The sequence below is a fragment of the Lagenorhynchus albirostris genome, chromosome 7 (genome assembly GCF_949774975.1).
Source record: "Lagenorhynchus albirostris chromosome 7, mLagAlb1.1, whole genome shotgun sequence".
In the NCBI taxonomy this organism is placed as follows: domain Eukaryota; kingdom Metazoa; phylum Chordata; class Mammalia; order Artiodactyla; family Delphinidae; genus Lagenorhynchus; species Lagenorhynchus albirostris.
The window spans coordinates 26,844,021-26,861,608 of NC_083101.1; the positions used below are offsets into that span (position 1 = coordinate 26,844,021).

The 17,588-nt window shown below is 38.2% G+C and overlaps 1 long non-coding RNA gene across 1 annotated transcript in view; it reads right to left on the bottom strand.

Annotated features, from left to right (window-relative positions):
- Nucleotides 1-1,778: 1,778 nt before the first annotated feature.
- The window catches only part of LOC132522808 (uncharacterized), a 292,973-nt gene continuing 277,163 nt past the window's right edge, over nucleotides 1,779-17,588 (bottom strand). Inside the window, exon 4 of the long non-coding RNA XR_009541334.1 lies at nucleotides 1,779-2,069. This is a non-coding gene — a long non-coding RNA (uncharacterized LOC132522808). The remainder of the gene's footprint in view (nucleotides 2,070-17,588) is intronic.

Sequence of the window (17,588 nt, forward strand, 5' to 3'; positions counted from 1 at the left end):
CATGAGAAGCCTTTCCCTTGGCCATCACAAGGGTGAACAGGCTGGATGACATGAATCAAAGTAATACTGAGCATCTTACATGGTCCTTATGGCAACCCAATGATGAAAGTAGTTACGTGTTCTCATTTATGTAGTGAGGAAATAGGCTCAGAGGGGTTATGTGACTCTTCAAGTCACCCAACTTGTAAATACTTGAAGAGAGACTCAAATCCAGGTCTTTGCAATTCCATCTCCCATGCTCTTTCTCCTCTTCCACATCACCTCTGACATGTTTTTCTGCCTATGGTGACCTGCTGAGTCCTTAGCATTACCTCAAAAGTACCTGCTCACAAGGTATGTCATACTTGGCTAATTCCCACTATCCAGAGAACAGCCCCTTCTATGGGGTCTTTTCTTTGTTATGTCAATACAAAAATAGTGCAAAGCTTGGGAAATAGATTTTAAGCTATTAAAATCTTACCATCTTAACAGTACTATTTTAATTGTGTTTACATGCATTCATATTTTTAAATAATTGTAATCATACTCTATATAATTTTGTATCATTTATTCACTCATTAAACGCATATTTACTGAGTATTTGTTATGTTCCAGGCACCATTCTACCAGTGAGAACTACATATGGCAGAGAACAGCAAAGTCCCTGATCTCTTTGAGATTACATGTGCTGGAGAAGACAGATAACAAACAATATAAATAAGTAAGACATATTGTACATTAGATGATAAGTGCTAAAGAAGAAATTTAAAAAAAAAGACAAACAGGCAAAGGGAGTAGAAGTTTGGGTGGGGATAAGAGGAGCAGTTGACATTTTAGATAGATTCCAGGAGACACTTTGCTGAAAAGTTAACAACTGAGAAAAGACCTAAAGGAAGTGAGAGAGCGAGCCCAATCTGTGGCATGGCAGGTAGAATTTTAATATGACCCCATGGTACCCTTTGCTCCTTGGTTTGATTTCCATGATTATGTTATGTTATGTGGCAGAAGGGATTTTGCAGACATTGACCCTAAGACAGAAAGATTACGCATATGGGCCTAACCTAATCACATGAGCCCAATAAAAGCAGAGTTTTCTCCAGTTGGTAGCAAAAGAGAAAGTGAGGAACAACATAAGGGAGGTTCTCTAATGCTCAGATGGAGGGGGCCACATGGAAGGACCTCAGAGAAGCCTCTAGAGATGACAGTGAACCCCCCAGCAAACAGCCAGAAAGAAGATGAAAATCTCAGTCCTGCAAATGCAAAATACTGAATTCTACCAACAACATGAATGAGCCTGGAAGCAGATTCTTCCCAAAGTCCCGGGATAAGAGTCTAGCTGGTTATACAACACAGGGAATATAGCCAATATTTCATAATAAATACAAATGAAATAAACCCTTTAAAAATCATGAACAACTATGTTTTACACTTGAAACGTATACAATATTGTACATCAATGATACCTCAATTAAAAAAATAAAAATAAAAAAGGAGTCCAGCTGGCCTTTACCTTAATTTCAGTGTGCGTGGAGCTGACTGAGCCAAGTGTAGAGAAGTGAGTACACAGAGGTATGGGCATTGTTTCCTGCTGTATTCCTGATGACAAGGATATTTTCATTAGCTATACAATATTCTCATGTGTACCACAATTTACTTAGACCTTCCCCTCTGACTAATTATGTTGCTTCAAGTCTTTTGTCATTAGACACTGCCACAACAAGTATCTTCATTCATATAGCATTTCTCCTTAGTTGGCTAGTTTGTCTTTCCAAAGATTGTTATTTTACAATAATATATGGGCCTCAATTTCCCTGGATTCTTGCGAGCACTGAGTATTATCATTCTTTTAATTTTCCCTATTTTAATAAGTAAAAGAATAGCAACAATTAAAGCCTTTTCTGTGAATACTTACAAGAATGAAGATTTCTCTCAATTTGTTTCCTCATAGCATTTCTGTTCATTGATTGTTGAAAGAGGCAATGTTGCTTATTGAGTTACTGACAGGTAAGGCAATCAACAGAAAGAGGTTTCAGACTTGATGTGGGTCATGACTTGCTCTTCTTCAATCCTCTATGTCTCTAGTTCTTCACCTAGGAAATGAAGACGAAGTCTGGCATCGTATCAAAACAATATTTATAAAACATTTACAGAAGTGTCCCTGCATTTCTTCCTATTAACCTAAATACATATTTTCTTTTAAAACAAAAAAAGTGTTGTATAGTGCAAATAACTCTATTGTATTAAGTAGTCCTCGATCATCTAATTAGCATGCTGTGTAACTTTGAGTAAGTCACTTCAACTCTTTGTAGCTTAGTTTCTGCATCTAGATAATGAGGAAATGGGAGTAATTTTCTAGCCAATTCCTGCATGCTATGAGTGTCTATGATCTTACATAGAAACTATCCACATAATTTACCAGACATGGGCTCTGGTAAATCCTATCCTCTCTGCACAGATACAATGGGTCTACATTTGGCCCCCAAATTAGTTATTTCTCAGATACACCTCTACAGCTCCCTATTCTATTCCTGTTTACTCTGTTATCTGTTCAAATAGTTACATCTTAGCTTTTACTTTTAAGGTAAAAAATTAAACCCAGGTGTCTTCTTCTTCTCTACAATAAATATCAACGATCAAAGAATTATAGACAGTGAAAAATGTATTTAAACCACTGAAAAGCATAACCCCAATAAATAGCCCTCTGAGAAATTTAACAAAGGTTCAAGGAGTGAAAACACAAATAAACGAGGATTGAGAGGGTGATGAAAATCACAGGTCCGGAAGACATTTTAAAACTCACAAATGAATAATAAATGCTGCTTTATTCCAATACATTTAATAAAATAGATGGATGATTTTCAAGGGAAAAGTATGTTCCCAAGTTGGTTCTTAAGAAAACAAGTAATGAGCAGATCAATAACCAAAGATAAAATTGAATAGGCATCAAAGGGACATCATTAAAGAATAAATATGGCTAATTATGTCTGTGAACTCTTTCAAATTTTCAAAGGCAAGAAAATTACTCTGCTTTTGAAAATATTTATTAAATAAATATGTCTTTAAAAACAGAGCTCTGGGAAACTTTCCCATTCACTTTGAGGTTAGCGTAATTTTAATATCAAACCTAAAAAAGATCACAGTAAAAGAAAACTATAGATCAATCTTTTTATTCCTAAAGATACAAGAATCCTAAATAAAACATTATTAGATTCTGTCAAGCAGGATAAAAACAGAACACTCTGAAATTACCAAGTGGGGTTTATTCCAGGAATTCAAGGATGGTTTAACATGTTAATTACATTAACAATTAAATGGGCTTTAATGAAATTCAACATTCGTGATTATAAACCTTTTATAAACAGAATGCAGAAGGAAAATTCCTTAACATAATAGAGTTTTCAAAAATCAGACTCTAGCAGCAAACATCACACCTAATGAGAAATATTAGACATATTTGTTCAAATGTTATAAATAAAAGAAAGATGAAGCTTATCCTTATTGTTTTTCTATATTGGATTGGAGATCTAAGTCAATCGATAGAATAATAAAAATAAGTAAGAAAAATAATTGGAAAGGAAAATGTAATCATCATTTCAAAATGATATAATTATCTATCCAAGGGCAAGAACCATGTCTCTTCTTTTTTTTTTAACATCTCTATTGTAGTATAACTGCATTACAATGTTGTGTTACTTTCTGCTGTATAACAAAGTGAATCAACTATATATATACATGTATCCCCATATGCTGTCCCTCCTGCACCTCCCTCCCACCCTCCCTATCCCACCCCTCTAGGTGGACACTAAACACTGAGGTTATCTCCCTGTGCTATGAGGCTGTTTCCCACTACCTATCTATTTTACATTTGGTAGTGTATATCTGTCCATGCCACTCTCTCACTTATTGAAGAGGATGTCTTTTCTCAATTGCATATTCTTGCCTCCTTTGTCAAAGATAAGGTGACCATATGTGTATGGGTTCATCTCTGGGACTTCTAGCTGTTCCATTGATCCATATTTCTGTTTTTGTGCCAGTACCATACTGTTTTGATTACTGTACCTTTGTAGTATAGTCTGAAGTCACGGAGCCTGACTCCTCCAGCTCTGTTTTCTTTTGCAAGATTGCTTTGGCTATTTGGGGTCTTTTGTGTTTCCATAAAAATTGTACAATGTTTTGTTCTACTTCTGTGAAAAATGCCATTGGTAGTTTGATAGGGAAAGATCTGAATCTGTAGATTGCTTTGGATAGTATACTCATTTTCACAATGTTGATTCTTCCGATCCAAGAACATGGTATATCTCTCCATCAGTTTGTATCATCTTTAATTTCTTTCATCAGTGTCTTATAGTTTTCTGCATACAGGTCTGTTGTCTCCTTAGGTAGGTTTAGTCCTAGAGATTTTATTTTTTTGTTGTTGCAATAGTAAATGGGAGTGTTTCCTGAATTTCTCTGTCATATTTTTCATCATTAGTCTATGGGAATGCAAGAGATTTCTGTGCATTCATTTTGTATCCTGCTACTTTACCAAATTCATTGATTAGCTCTAGTTGTTTTCTGGTAGCATCTTTAGAATTCTTTATGTATAGTATCATGTCATCTGCAAACAGTAACAGTTTTACTTCTTTTCCGATTTGGATTCCTTTTATTTCTTTTTCTTCTCTGATGGCTGTGGCTAAAACTTCCAAAATTATGTTGAATAACAATGGTGAGAATGGGCAACCTTGTCTTGTTGCTGATCTTACTGTAAATGGTTTCAGTTTTTCACCATTGAGAAAGATGCTGCCTGTGGGTCTGTCATATACGGCCTTTATTATGTTGATGTAAGTTCTCTCTATGCCTACTTTCTGGAGGGTTTTTATCATAAATAGGTGTTGAATTTTGTCAAAAGTTTTTAACGCATCCATTGAGAAGATCATATGGTTCTTCTCCTTCAGTTTGTCAATACAGTGTGTCACATTGATTGATTTGTGTATATGGAGAATCCTTGCATTCCTGGGATAACCCCACTTGATCACGGTGTATGATCCTTCTAATGTGCTGTTGGATTCTGTTTGCTAGTATTTTGTGGAGGATTTTTGCACCTATATTCATCAGTGATATTGGCCTGTAGTTTTCTTTCTTTGTGACATCTTTGTCTGGTTTGGTATCAGGGTGATGGGGGTGTCGTAGAATGAGTTTGGGAGTGTTCCTCCCTCTGCTATATTTTGGAAGAGTTTGAGAAGGATAGGTGTTAGCTCTTCTCTAAATGTTTGAAAGAACTTGCCTGTGAAGCAATCTGGTCCTAGGCTTTTGTTAGTTGGAAGATTTTAATCACAGTTTCAATTTCAGTGCTTGTGATTGGTCTATTTATATTTTCTATTTCTTCCTGGTTCAGTCTTGGAAGATTGTGCTTTTCTAAGAATTTGTCCATTTCTTCCAGGTTGTCCATTTTATTGGCATAGAGTTGCTTGTAGTAATCTCTCATAATCCTTTGTATTTCTGCAGTGTCAGTTGTTACGTCTCCTTTTTCATTTCTAATTCTATTGATTTAAGTCTTCTCCCTTTTCTTCTTGATGAGTCTGGCTAATGGTTTGGCAATTTTGTTTATCTCCGTAAAGAATCAGCTTTTAGTTTTATTGATCTTTGCTATCATTTCCTTCATTTCTTTTTCATTTATTTCTCATCTTATCTTTATGACATCTTTCCTTCTGCTATCTTCTGGGTTTTTTTTTTGCTTTCTCTAATTGTTTTAGGTGTAAGGTTAGGTTGTTTATTTGAGATGTTTCTTGTTTCTTGAGGTAGGATTGTATTGCTATAAACTTCCCTCTTAGAACTGCTATTGCTGCATCCCATAGGTTTTCGGTTGTCATGTTTTCATTGTCATTTGTTGCCAGGTATGTTTTGATTTCCTCTTTGATTTCTTCAGTGACCTCTTGGTTATTTAGTAGTGTATTGAATAGCCTCCATGTGTTAGTATTTTTTACAGATTTTTTTCCTTTAATTGATATCTAGTCTCATAGCATTGTGGTCAGAAAAGATACCTGATACAATTTCAATTTTCTTAAATTTACCAAGGCTTGATTTGTGACCCAAGATATGATCTATGCTGGAGAATGTTCCATGAGCACTTGAGAAGAAAGTGTATTCTGTTGTTTTTGGATGGAATGTCCTATAAATATCAGTTAAGTCCATCTTGTTTAATGTATCATTTAAATCTTTGTTTCTTTTTTTATTTTCCGTTTTTTTTAAAAGGAGAAAATCGAATTTAATTTCATACATACGGAAATCCCACACTTATTTATTTTCATTTTGGATGATCTGTCCATTGGCCACAGTGGGGTTTTATAGTCCCCTACTATTACTGTGTTATGGTCAATTTCCCCTTTAATGGCTGTTAGCGTTTGCCTTATATATTGAGGTGCTCCTATGCTGGGTGCATAAATATTTGAAATTGTTATATCTTCTTCTTGAACTGATCCCTTGATCATTATGTTTTGTCCTTCTCTGTCTCTTGTAATAGTCTTTATTTTAAAGTCTATTTTGTCTGATATGAGAATTGCTACTCTAGCCTTCTTTTGATTTCCATTTGCATGGAATATCTTTTTCCATCCCCTCACTTTCAGGCTGTATGTGTCCCTAGGTCTGAAGTGGGTCCCTTGTAGACAGCATATATATGGGTCTTGTTTTTGTATCCATTCAGCCAGTCTATGTCTTCTGGTTGGAGCATTTAATCCATTTACATTTAAGGTCAATTATCGATATGTATGTTCTTATTCCCATTTTCTTAATTGTTTTGTGTTTGTTATTGTAGGTCTTTTCCTTCCCTGTGTTTCCTGCCTAGAGAAGTTCCTTTAGCATTTGTTGTAAAGCTGGTTTGGTGGTGCTGAATTCTCTTAGCTTTTGCTTATCTGTAAAGTGTTTAATTTCTCCATTGAATCTGAATGAGATCCTTGCTGGCTAGTGTAATCTTGGTTGTAAGTTTTCCCCTTTCATCACTTTAAATATGTCCTGCTACTCCCTTCTGGCTTCCAGAGCTTCTGCTCAAAAATCAGCTGTTAACCTTACGGGGATGCCCTTGTATGTTATTTGTTGCTTTTCTCTTTCTGCTTTTAATATTTTTTCTTTGTATTATATTTTGATAGTTTGATTAATATGTGTCTTGGCATGTTTCTCTTTGGATTTTTCCTGTATAGTACTCTCTGTGCTTCCTGGACTTGATTGACTATTTCCTTTCCCATGTTAGGGAAGTTTACGACTATCATCTCTTCAAATATTTTCTCAGACCCTTTCTTTTGCTCTTCTTCTCTAGGATCCCTATAATTCAAATGTTGGTGTGTTTAATGTTGTTCCAGAGGTCTCTGAGACTGTCCTCAATTCTTTTCATTCCTTCTTCTTTATTCTGCTCCCTGGAAGTTATTTCCACCATTTTATCTTCCAGCTCACTTATCCGTTCTTCTGCCTCAGTTTTTCTGTTATTGATTCCTTCTAGAGTATTTTTAATTTCATTTATTGTGTTGTTCATCACTGTTTGTTTGCTCTTTAGTTCTTCTAGGTCCCTGTTAAACATGTCTTGTATTTTCTCCATTCTATTTCCAAGATTTTGGATCATCCTTACTATCATTACTCTGAATTCTTTTTCAGGTAGACTGCCTATTTCCTCTTCATTTGTTTCATGTGGTGGGTTTTTATTTTGCTACTTCATCTGCTGTGTGTTTTTCTGTCTTCTCATTTTGCTTAACTTACTGTGTTTGGGGTCTCCTTTTCACAGGCTGCAATTTCATAGTTCCCATTGTTTATGGTGTCTGCGCCCAGTGGCTAACTTTGGTTCAGTGGGTTGTGGAGGATTCCTGGTGCAGGGGACTGGTGCTTGTGCTCTGGTGGATGAGGCTAGATATCGTCTTTCTGATGGGCAGGACTGCGCCTGGTGGTGTGTTTTGGGGTGTCTGTGAACTTATTATGATTTTATGCCATGTTGTTTGGCATGGGGTGTCCGGCACTGTAGCTTGCTGGTCACTGAGTGGAGCTGGGTCTTAGCATTGAGATGGCGATCTCTGGGAGACCTTTCACCGTTTGATATTACATGGGGCTGGGAGGTCTCTGGTGGACCATTGTCCTGAACTCAGCTCTCCCACCTCAGAGGCTCAGGCCTGACACCCGGCCGGAGCACCAAGACACTGTCAGCCACACGGCTCAGAAGAAAAGTGAGAAAGAAAAATAAATAAATAAAATAAAATCAAGTTATTAAACTGAAAAATAAGAAAATATTATTAAAAATAAAAAAATTAAAAAGTCAAAGAAAAAGAAAGAAGTGAGCAACCAAATCAAATAACAAATCCACCAATGATAACAAGCACTAAAAACTATAGTAATAAAAAAAACCCCAGAAAAACCCAGACAGACAGAACCCTAGGAGAAATGGTAAAACAAAGCTATAGACAAAATCACACAAAGAAGCATACACATACACTCTCACAAAAAGAGAAGAGGAAAAAAAAATGTATATATTTAAAAAAAGGAAGAGAGTAACCAAATCAATAAACAAATCTACCAATGATAATAAGCTCTAAATACTAAACTAAGATAAACATAAAAGCAGAAACAAATTAGATGCAGAAAGCAAATCCCAAGTCTACAATTGCTTCGAAAGTCCACCGCCTCAATTGTGGGATGATTCCTTGTCTGTTCAGGTATTCCACAGATGCAGGGTACATCAAGTTGATTGTGGAGATTTAATCCGCTGCTCCTGAGGCTGCTGGGAGAAATTTCCCTTTCTCTTCGTTTGCACAGCTCCCAGGGTTCAGCTTTGGATTTGGACCCACCTCTGAGTGTAGGTTGTCTTAGGGCATCCGTTCCCTGCCCAGACAGGATGGGGTTAAATTAGCAGCTGATTAGGGGCCTCTGGCTCACTCAGTCCGAGGGGAGGGAGGGGTACAGAATGTGGGGTGAGCCTGTGGCCACAGAGGCCAGCATGATGCTGTAACATCCTGAGGTGTGCCATGTGATCTCCCGGAAACTTGTCCCTGGATCTCGGAACCCTGGCCGTGGCGGGCTGCACAGGCTCCCGGGAGGGGAGGTTTGCATAGTGACCTGTGCTTGCACACAGGATTCTTGGTGGCTGCCGCAGCGACCTGTGCGTTTCATGACTGTCTCTGGTGTCTGCACTGATATCCATGGCTCACACCTGTCTCTGGAGACCCTTTAGGTGGTGTTCTGAATCCCCTCTCCTCGTGCACCGTGAAACAATGGTCTCTTGCTTCTTAGGCAGTTCCAGATTTTTCCCTGGACTCCCTCACAGCTAGCTGTGGCACACTAGCCCCCTTCAGGCTGTGTTCACGCAGCCAACCCCAGGCCTCTCCTTGGGATCTGACCTCTGAAGCTGGAGCCTCAGGTCCCATCCCCCACCCACCCCAGCAGGTGAGCAGACAAGCCTCTCGGGCTGGTGAGTGCCGGTCGGCACCGATCCTCTGTGCGGGAATCTCTCCGCTTTGCCCTCTGTACCCCTGTTGCTGCACTCTCCTCCGTGGCTCCAAAGCTTCCTCCCAGCCCACCCCCCGTCTCCACCAGTGAAGGGTCTTCCTAGTGTGTGGAACTTTTCCTCCATCACAGCTCCCTCCCGGAGGTGCAGGTCCCGCCCCTATTCTTTTGTCTGTGTTTTTTCTTTTTCCTTTTCCCTACCCAGGTATGTGTGGAGTTTCCTGCCTTCTGGCAAGTCTGAAGTCTTCTGCCCGTGTTCAGTAGGTGTTCTGTAGGAGTTGTTCCACATGTAGATTTATTTCTCATGTATTTGTGGGGAGGATGGTGATCTCCACGTCTTAATCCTCTGCCATCTTGAAGGTCCCTCCACCACGTCTCTTCTTATTTAACACTATGTCCTGAATGGCTAATACTTTCTGGAACTTAGTAGGAGTTGAAATATTTATTGAATAATAAATTAAAATATTGAAAATTTAATTAAAATTGTTCAAAGATAATAGAATGACAGAATTTGAAAAGGTAAGCAAATTTCAAAATCTATGGTATTTATGTATAGAAATAATAGCTGGAATAAAATTACATCTTACGGAAAATATGTACAGAACCTCTGTAAAGAAAACTGTGAAAGAAGACTTGAATATCCCTGAGACACTCATGTTTCTAGATAAGACTCAAACAAGTAAGAGTGTGAATTCTCTCTTAAATTAATCTAAAATTTGATACAGACTATTAAAAATTACAATGAAGTTTTTTCAAAGTGGTAAACTGACCCAAATTTCATTTCAAAAAATACAGTTGGGAGCCATAAGAAGAATACATAAGAGAGAAGAACAAGGAGTGGGGACATCTGTCATTGAAGATATCAAAATGCACTACAAAACGAGTATCTTTAAACTGTAATACAGATCCGGCAATGGGTGTGGCTATTAGAGACATAAAATAGAGAACCTAGAAATGGATCCAAGATTTATGAGAATATAAAATATAATATAGATATATTATAAGAATGGTGAGAACAAATTGTCAGATGTTGCTTTAATTTCCAGTTATTACAAAATAAACTGATATCCATACACAACATAAACAAAATTACATTCAAAGTAAAAAATTTAATTAGGAAAATTATAAAATAAATAGAGGGACTTCCCTGGTGGCGCAGTGGTTAAGAATCTGCCTGCCAATGCTGGGGACACGGGTTAGAGCCCTGGTCTGGGAAGATCCCACATGCCGCAGAGCAACTAAGCCCGTGATCCACAACTACTGAGCCCGCATGCCTTAGCTACTAAATCCCGTGCACCTAGAGCCCGTGCTCTGCAACAAAGACAAGCCATCACAATGAGAAGCCCACACACCAAAACGAAGAGTAGCCTCCACTCACCAGAACTAGAGAAAGCCCATGCGCAACAACGAAGACCCAACACAGCCAAAAATAAATAAATAAAAATTGTTTAAAAATTAAAAGCTCAGCTTTTTTTAAAAAAAATAGAAAAACATATGGCAGAAAATTTTAGTATGAGGAATTTTTTCTAGACATGATGATACACTTGAGAAATTTGACTATATAAGGATTAAATTTTTTTGTAGAGAATGTCAAATAATTAGGAGCAAATGAAAAATGAAATAAAACATATTTAAATAAATATTGTTACTATATATAGAATTATTAAAATGACAGGACACAGACAAACATCTCAATGGAAAAAAAGTGGGTATAGATTTCCAGTTAAGCATCACAGCTTGAACACATACATTTATTTTGGTTCCCTCCAAGAAATCCAGTATAATGACAATAAAGGAATGACAAAGTATGGACCTGAAGACAAAAAATACAACAGAAGAGACAACACAAATGGGAGATGTCAATAACATTTTAAAAAATCTTAGTACAGAGAACAGAAAGGTGAGTGACTCTGATGCTTTGGTAATGGCATTCTGCTCCATAAGCATACCAACCCTGTGCCTCTACTCATAGCTTTTAATTAGCATTCCAATGTCTGATTCCAAAATATAGATTGACAAGGGTCACAAGATTTATGTGGAAAGACTCCAGTATGAAAGACAGAAACCAAAATTAACAGAGAAGTAAAGCTATAATACAAGGAGAAGAAAGGTTAAAAATATAATACCTTCATAACAATAAGAGAAGACATGGAATTCATGAAGAAAAAAGAACAAGACATTATAAAAAGAGAGCATGCAGAGAATTAAAAAAACCACAACATGACAATATGATTGCTAACATAAAATATCCAGTAGAAACTGGAAGGTCTTAGAGTCTAGAAATTTTTCTAGAACAATCAGCCAATGAGAGAAAATGGGAGCTAAAATATGAGAAATTAGAGAATTAATTCAAGAGGTCTAACCAATAGGAGTTCCAGAAAGAATCAGTACATGTGTATGTCTGAAAGACAGAAAACATGGAGAAATTATCAAAGAAATAATACAAAAATTTCCTAAAACAAACAGACACAAATTTACCTAAAGTCTTCTCCTACCAATCAGCCCAAGTAATAAAAAAGAACCTGCAAGTACATCATGAAATTTTAGTGCTTTAAGAATAGAGAAAAGAGGGCTTCCCTGGTGGCACAGTGGCTAAGAATATGCCTGCCAATGCAGGGGACATGGGTTCGACCCCTGGTCCAGGAAGATCCCACATGCCACAGAGCAACTAAGCCTGTGTGCCACAACTACTGAGCCTGTTCTCTAGAGCCCGTAAGCCACAACTTCTGAAGCCTGCGTGCCTGGAGCCCGTGCTCTACAATAAGAGAAGCCACCACAATGAGAAGCCCATGCACTGCAATGAAGAGTAGCCCCTGCTCATCACAACTAGAGAAAAGCCCGCACGCAGCAACCAAGACCCAAGCAGCCAAAAAAAAAAAAAAAAAAAAAAAAAGAATAGAGAAAAGATTCTGAAAACGTCCAGAAAGAAAGACAAAAATACAAGAGATCAAGAATCAAAACAGCGTTGGGCTTGTTAACAACAACACCATGGATACTGCAAACAGTGGAGAAAAATGCCTTTAAAATTCTGAGGGAAAAAGTAGTGTCCAACCTAGAGTTACATATACAAGCAAATTATCAAATCAAGTGTGAGGGTAGAAAAACATACTTTTAGACATATAAGTTTTCAAAAATAAAATGGTTCCATGTACCCTTTCTCAGTATTATACTGCAGTTACATCCTATAACAAAATTAGGGAAAAGGAGGAAATGAGGTCCAGGAGAACAGAAGCTGAAACACAAGGCTGCTGTAAGGGGATTTCAATAATGGGGATAGGAGGTCCTAGGAGCATATTTTTGCAATGGGCCCAAATATCACCTAGCTGAGATTGGAACACAATGATGGACACATTTTTTAAAAGGAAATTATAGATCACCTATAATGTTTAACTATTAAGAGTTTTAGCACTCTCACAGAAATTTTGGTGATAGAGATTTGTGTACATGGAAGATAAAGTGCAAGCCCCCAAACGAGACAATTATTAACTCCAGGCAAAACAAAAAGCTGAACCAGAAAGAAAACCTAAACTATGTACTATACTTACTGAGCTATGAATTATATTCATGTAATAATGATGTAAATAGTGAATTATAAATTTAGCCCCAAATTATGATGTATCTGCATTGAAAGGATGGTCAGAGAGAACTGAATATGTCTGTATGGACAGGGTGGGATGGGGAGAACATTGAAAGAAAGCTAAATCTTCCTTTTACCTAGTAGGAAATCAACAATTAATATCTGAAATTTAAAAATAAAAAAGGAACACAGAAGCAAATAATTTAGAAACATGAAATTAAATATCAGAAGAAACCATTACAAGAGTTGAGCATGGTTACCTTTGGGTAGCAGAATTGGGAGGGTAAGAAATATGGGACAGACAAATGCTAATTTTTGCTAGTAATCCTTCTGTTCTAGTGGAACTTTTAAACTATGCATATGTATTATTTTGCTAAAAAGGTAAAATAAAGAGTCAAAAGATATGATGAAGAAATACAGATGGCCAATAGGCACATGAAAAGATGCTCACCATTGCTAAATATTAGAAAAATGCAAATCAAAATTACAGTGAGGTACCACCTCACACTGGTCAGAATGGCCATCATTAAAAGTCTACAAATAACAAATGCTGGAGAATGCATGGAGAAAAGGGTACCCTCCTACACTGTTGCTAGGAATATAAGTTAGTGCAGCCACTGTGGAAAACAGTATGGAGGTTCCTCAGAAAACTGAAAATAGAATTACCACATGATCCAGCAGTCCCACTCCTGGGCAGATATCCAGACAAAACTATAATCCAAAAAGATACATGTACCCCTATGTTCATAGCAGCACTATTCACAATAGCTAAGACATGAAAACTACCTAAATGTCCATCAACAGATGAATGGGTAAAGAAGATGTGGCACATATATACAATGGAATATTACTCAGCTATAAAAAGGAACAAAACTTAGTTATTTGTAGTAAGGTGGATGGACCTAGAGACTGTCATTCAGAGTGAAGTAAGTCAGAAAGAGAAAAACAAATACCATATGCTAACACATATATATGGAATCTTAAAAAAAAAAATGTCACGAAGAACCTAGGGGCAAAACAGGAATAAAGATGCAGACCTACTAGAGAATGGACTTGAGGATACAGGGAGTGGGAAGGGTAAGCTGGGACAAAGTGAGAGATTGACATGGACATTTATACACTACCAAACGTAAAATAGATAGCTAGTGGGAAGCAGCCACATAGTACAGGGAGATCAGCTTGGTGCTTTGTGACCACGTAGAGGGCTGGGATTGGGAGGGTGAGAGGGAGGGAGATGCAAGAGGGAAGAGATATAGGGACATATGTATATGTATAACTGATTCACTTTGTTATAAAGCAGAAACTAACACACCATTGTAAAGCAATTATATTCCAATAAAGATGTTAAAAAGAAAAAACGAAATAATGCCATTTGCAAGCAACATGAATGCAACTAGAGATTATCATACTAAGTGAAGTAAGTCAGAAATAGAAAGACCAATACCATATGATATCACTTATATGTGGAATCTAAAATATGACACTACTGAACCTATCTATGAAACAGAAACAGAATCATGGACATAGAGAACAGACTGGTGGTTGTCAAGGTAGAGGGGATTGGGGGAGGGATGGAGTGGGAGGTTGGGCTGAGCAGATGTAAGCTATTATATAGAGAATGGATAAACAACAAGGTCCTACTGTACAGCACAGGGAATTACATTCATTATCCTGTTATAATCCATAATAGAAAAGAATATTAAAAAAGAATGTATATATATTTATAACTGAATCACTTTGCTGTATAGCAGAAATTAACACATGATAAATCAACTATACTTCAATAAAAAAATATTGATAAAAAGAGTCAAAAGATATGAACTGGAAAAATCAAAATAAATTTGAAAGATTAATAATAAGCATCTGAAAAGATGCAAAACTTCAATAAAGAATCAAGGATTCAAATTTAAACAAAAAGCTATTTTTCACCTATTAAATTGGCAACAATTTACAAAATTTATAATATCAAGAGTTCATAAGGAGGCAGAAAAATGAGGACTCTCACAAAATGCTAGTTGAAATATATAAATTAGCCCACTTCTCCTGAAGAGAAAAATGGCAATTCACATCAAAATTTGAAACATGACTCAGATCCAACAAATCTACTTCTAAGGAAATCATGAGAAAACTTCTCAAAAATATGTACAGAAAGACATTTATTAAAGCATATTTATTAAAATACCTGAAACAAGCTAAATATTCATTTTATAGAACATTTTTAAAACTAAGTAGAATATCAATAAAAAAGAAACCATGCACAATTAAAATGATATAGATTCACATTATCATGGCAAGATGTTGGTAATATAAGAAATTATATGAAAAATGTGGGTAAGCAATACCTCAATATTAAAATTTATTATAGTTCATTTTAGTTTCTGGAAGGCACCTTCCTCCTCCATTATATGTTCTTTTAAGAGTTTTTCCTAACTATTCTGTTTATTCAAAAGAATAACGTTAGAATTATTTTTGTCATGGTCCCAAGCTGTAATGTGTGAGCCCATCCAACCCCAAACTAGCTGTCCATTTATCCAGCAATCCATCCATCCATCCATGCTAATATAGATAGGTTGTACCAACCTATCCCCATTCTAAAAGTAGATAAAGAGTGTGGGATGATGTCTGAGTAGAGATAAAGTAGAGATATTTGCTTTCTGTTTTCTAACTTCTGCATTGTCTTACTTTTTCTTTGTACAGTGAAAAAAATATGTTTGGAATCCTCTCAAAAAATTATTTCCACTTTACAAAATAAAACAAAACACAATGGGTATTTTTAAAAGTGTTTTCGCAAGACCAGTGACTCAGACCATCTTGATTCCATTGACAATTTTGCAATGAACAGAGGGAGAGGCTGAAGATAGCAGAAGAGATCCAGATAACCAAGGAATTGGGACTTCCCTGGTGGTTCAGTGGTTAAGACTCCATTTCTTCTACTGCAGGGGTTGTGGGTTAGGGTTAGGGTTAGGGTTAGGGTTAGATCCTTGGTTGGGGAACTAAGATCCCGCATGCCGAGTGGCATGGCCATAAAACAAACAAACAAAACAGATAACTAAGGAACTGAAGTCCCCATGAATGCAAGCCAGGAAGGAGCTGAAGCCCAGAAAGAATGGCCAGTCTTGAACAGGAATAGATATCCTCTGTGAGGGAAAAGGGTGACAGTAAGTGAACATAAATTAAAGAGTGTGGGGTTGGCAGAGGAGCAGGAGAGGAAGCTAAAGCAAAGTACCAACAGGTCAGCCAGATGAGCAACTTTGAAAATTCGCTTTGTTATACCTATAGCAGATATACATGGTTTTTTAAAAATCTTATTTCTTTAATAATATAAAAGGCATTCATATTCTGTGTAGAAAATTTGGGAAATATAGGAAAATATAAAAAAGAAAATTAAAATTGTCTGTATGTCTCCTTTATACTCTCCCATTTTCTCTCAATACTATACCCTGAGAATTTCCCTATGTCTTTAATAGTCACTTAAAACATGATTTAGGAGGAGACGGGGAAGATGGTGGAAGAGTAAGACGTGGAGATCACCTTCCTCCCCACAGATACATCAGAAATACATCTACACGTGGAACAACTCCTACAGAACACCTACTGAACGCTGGCAGAAGACCTCAGACTTCCCAAAAGCCAAGAAACTCCCCACGTAGCTGGGTGGGGCAAAAGAAAAAAGAATAAACAGAGACAAAAGGATAGGGACGGGACCTGCACCAGTGGGAGGGAGCTGTGAAGGAGGAAAGGTTTCCACACACTAGAAAGCCCCTTCGCGGGCAGAGACTGCCGGTGGCGGAGGGGGGAAGCTTCGGAGGAGAGCACAGCAACAGGGGTACGGAGGGCAAAGCGGGGAGATTCCCGCACAGAGGATCGAGGTTGACCAGCACTCACCAGCCCGAGAGGCTTGTCTGCTCACCCGCAGAGGCGGGCGGGGCTGGGAGCTGAGGCTCGGGCTTCGGTCGGATCGCAGGGAGAGGACTGGGGTTAGCGGTGTGAACACAGCCTGAAGGGGGCTAGTGCACCACAGCTAGCCGGGAGGGAGTCCGGGAAAATGTCTGGAGCTGCCGAAGAGACAGGAGACTTTTTCTTCCCTCTTTGTTTCCTGGTGCGCGAGGAGAGGGGATTAAGTGCTCTGCTTAAAGAAGCTCCAGAGACGGCTGCGAGCCGCGGCTAACAGAGCGGACCCCAGAGATGGGCATGGGTGCTAAGGCTACTGCTGCTGCCACCAAGAAGCCTGTGTGCGAGCACAGGTCACTCTCCACACCTCCCTTCTGGGTAGCCTGTGCAGCCCGCCACTGCCAGGGTCCTGGGATCCGTGGACAACTTCACCGGGAGAACGCACGGCGCGCCTCAGGCTGGTGCAACGTCCCGCCGGCATCTGCCACTGCAGGATCGCCCCGCATCACGACCCTCCCTCCCCCCGGCCTGAGTGAGTCAGAGCCCCTGAATCAGTGGTTCCTTTAACCCCGTCCTGTCTGAGTGAAGAACAGACGCCCTCCAGCGACCTATACGCAGAGGCGGGGCCAAATCCAAAGCTGAATCCCAGGAGCTGTGCGAACAAAGCCCTCCCAGCAGCCTCAGGAGC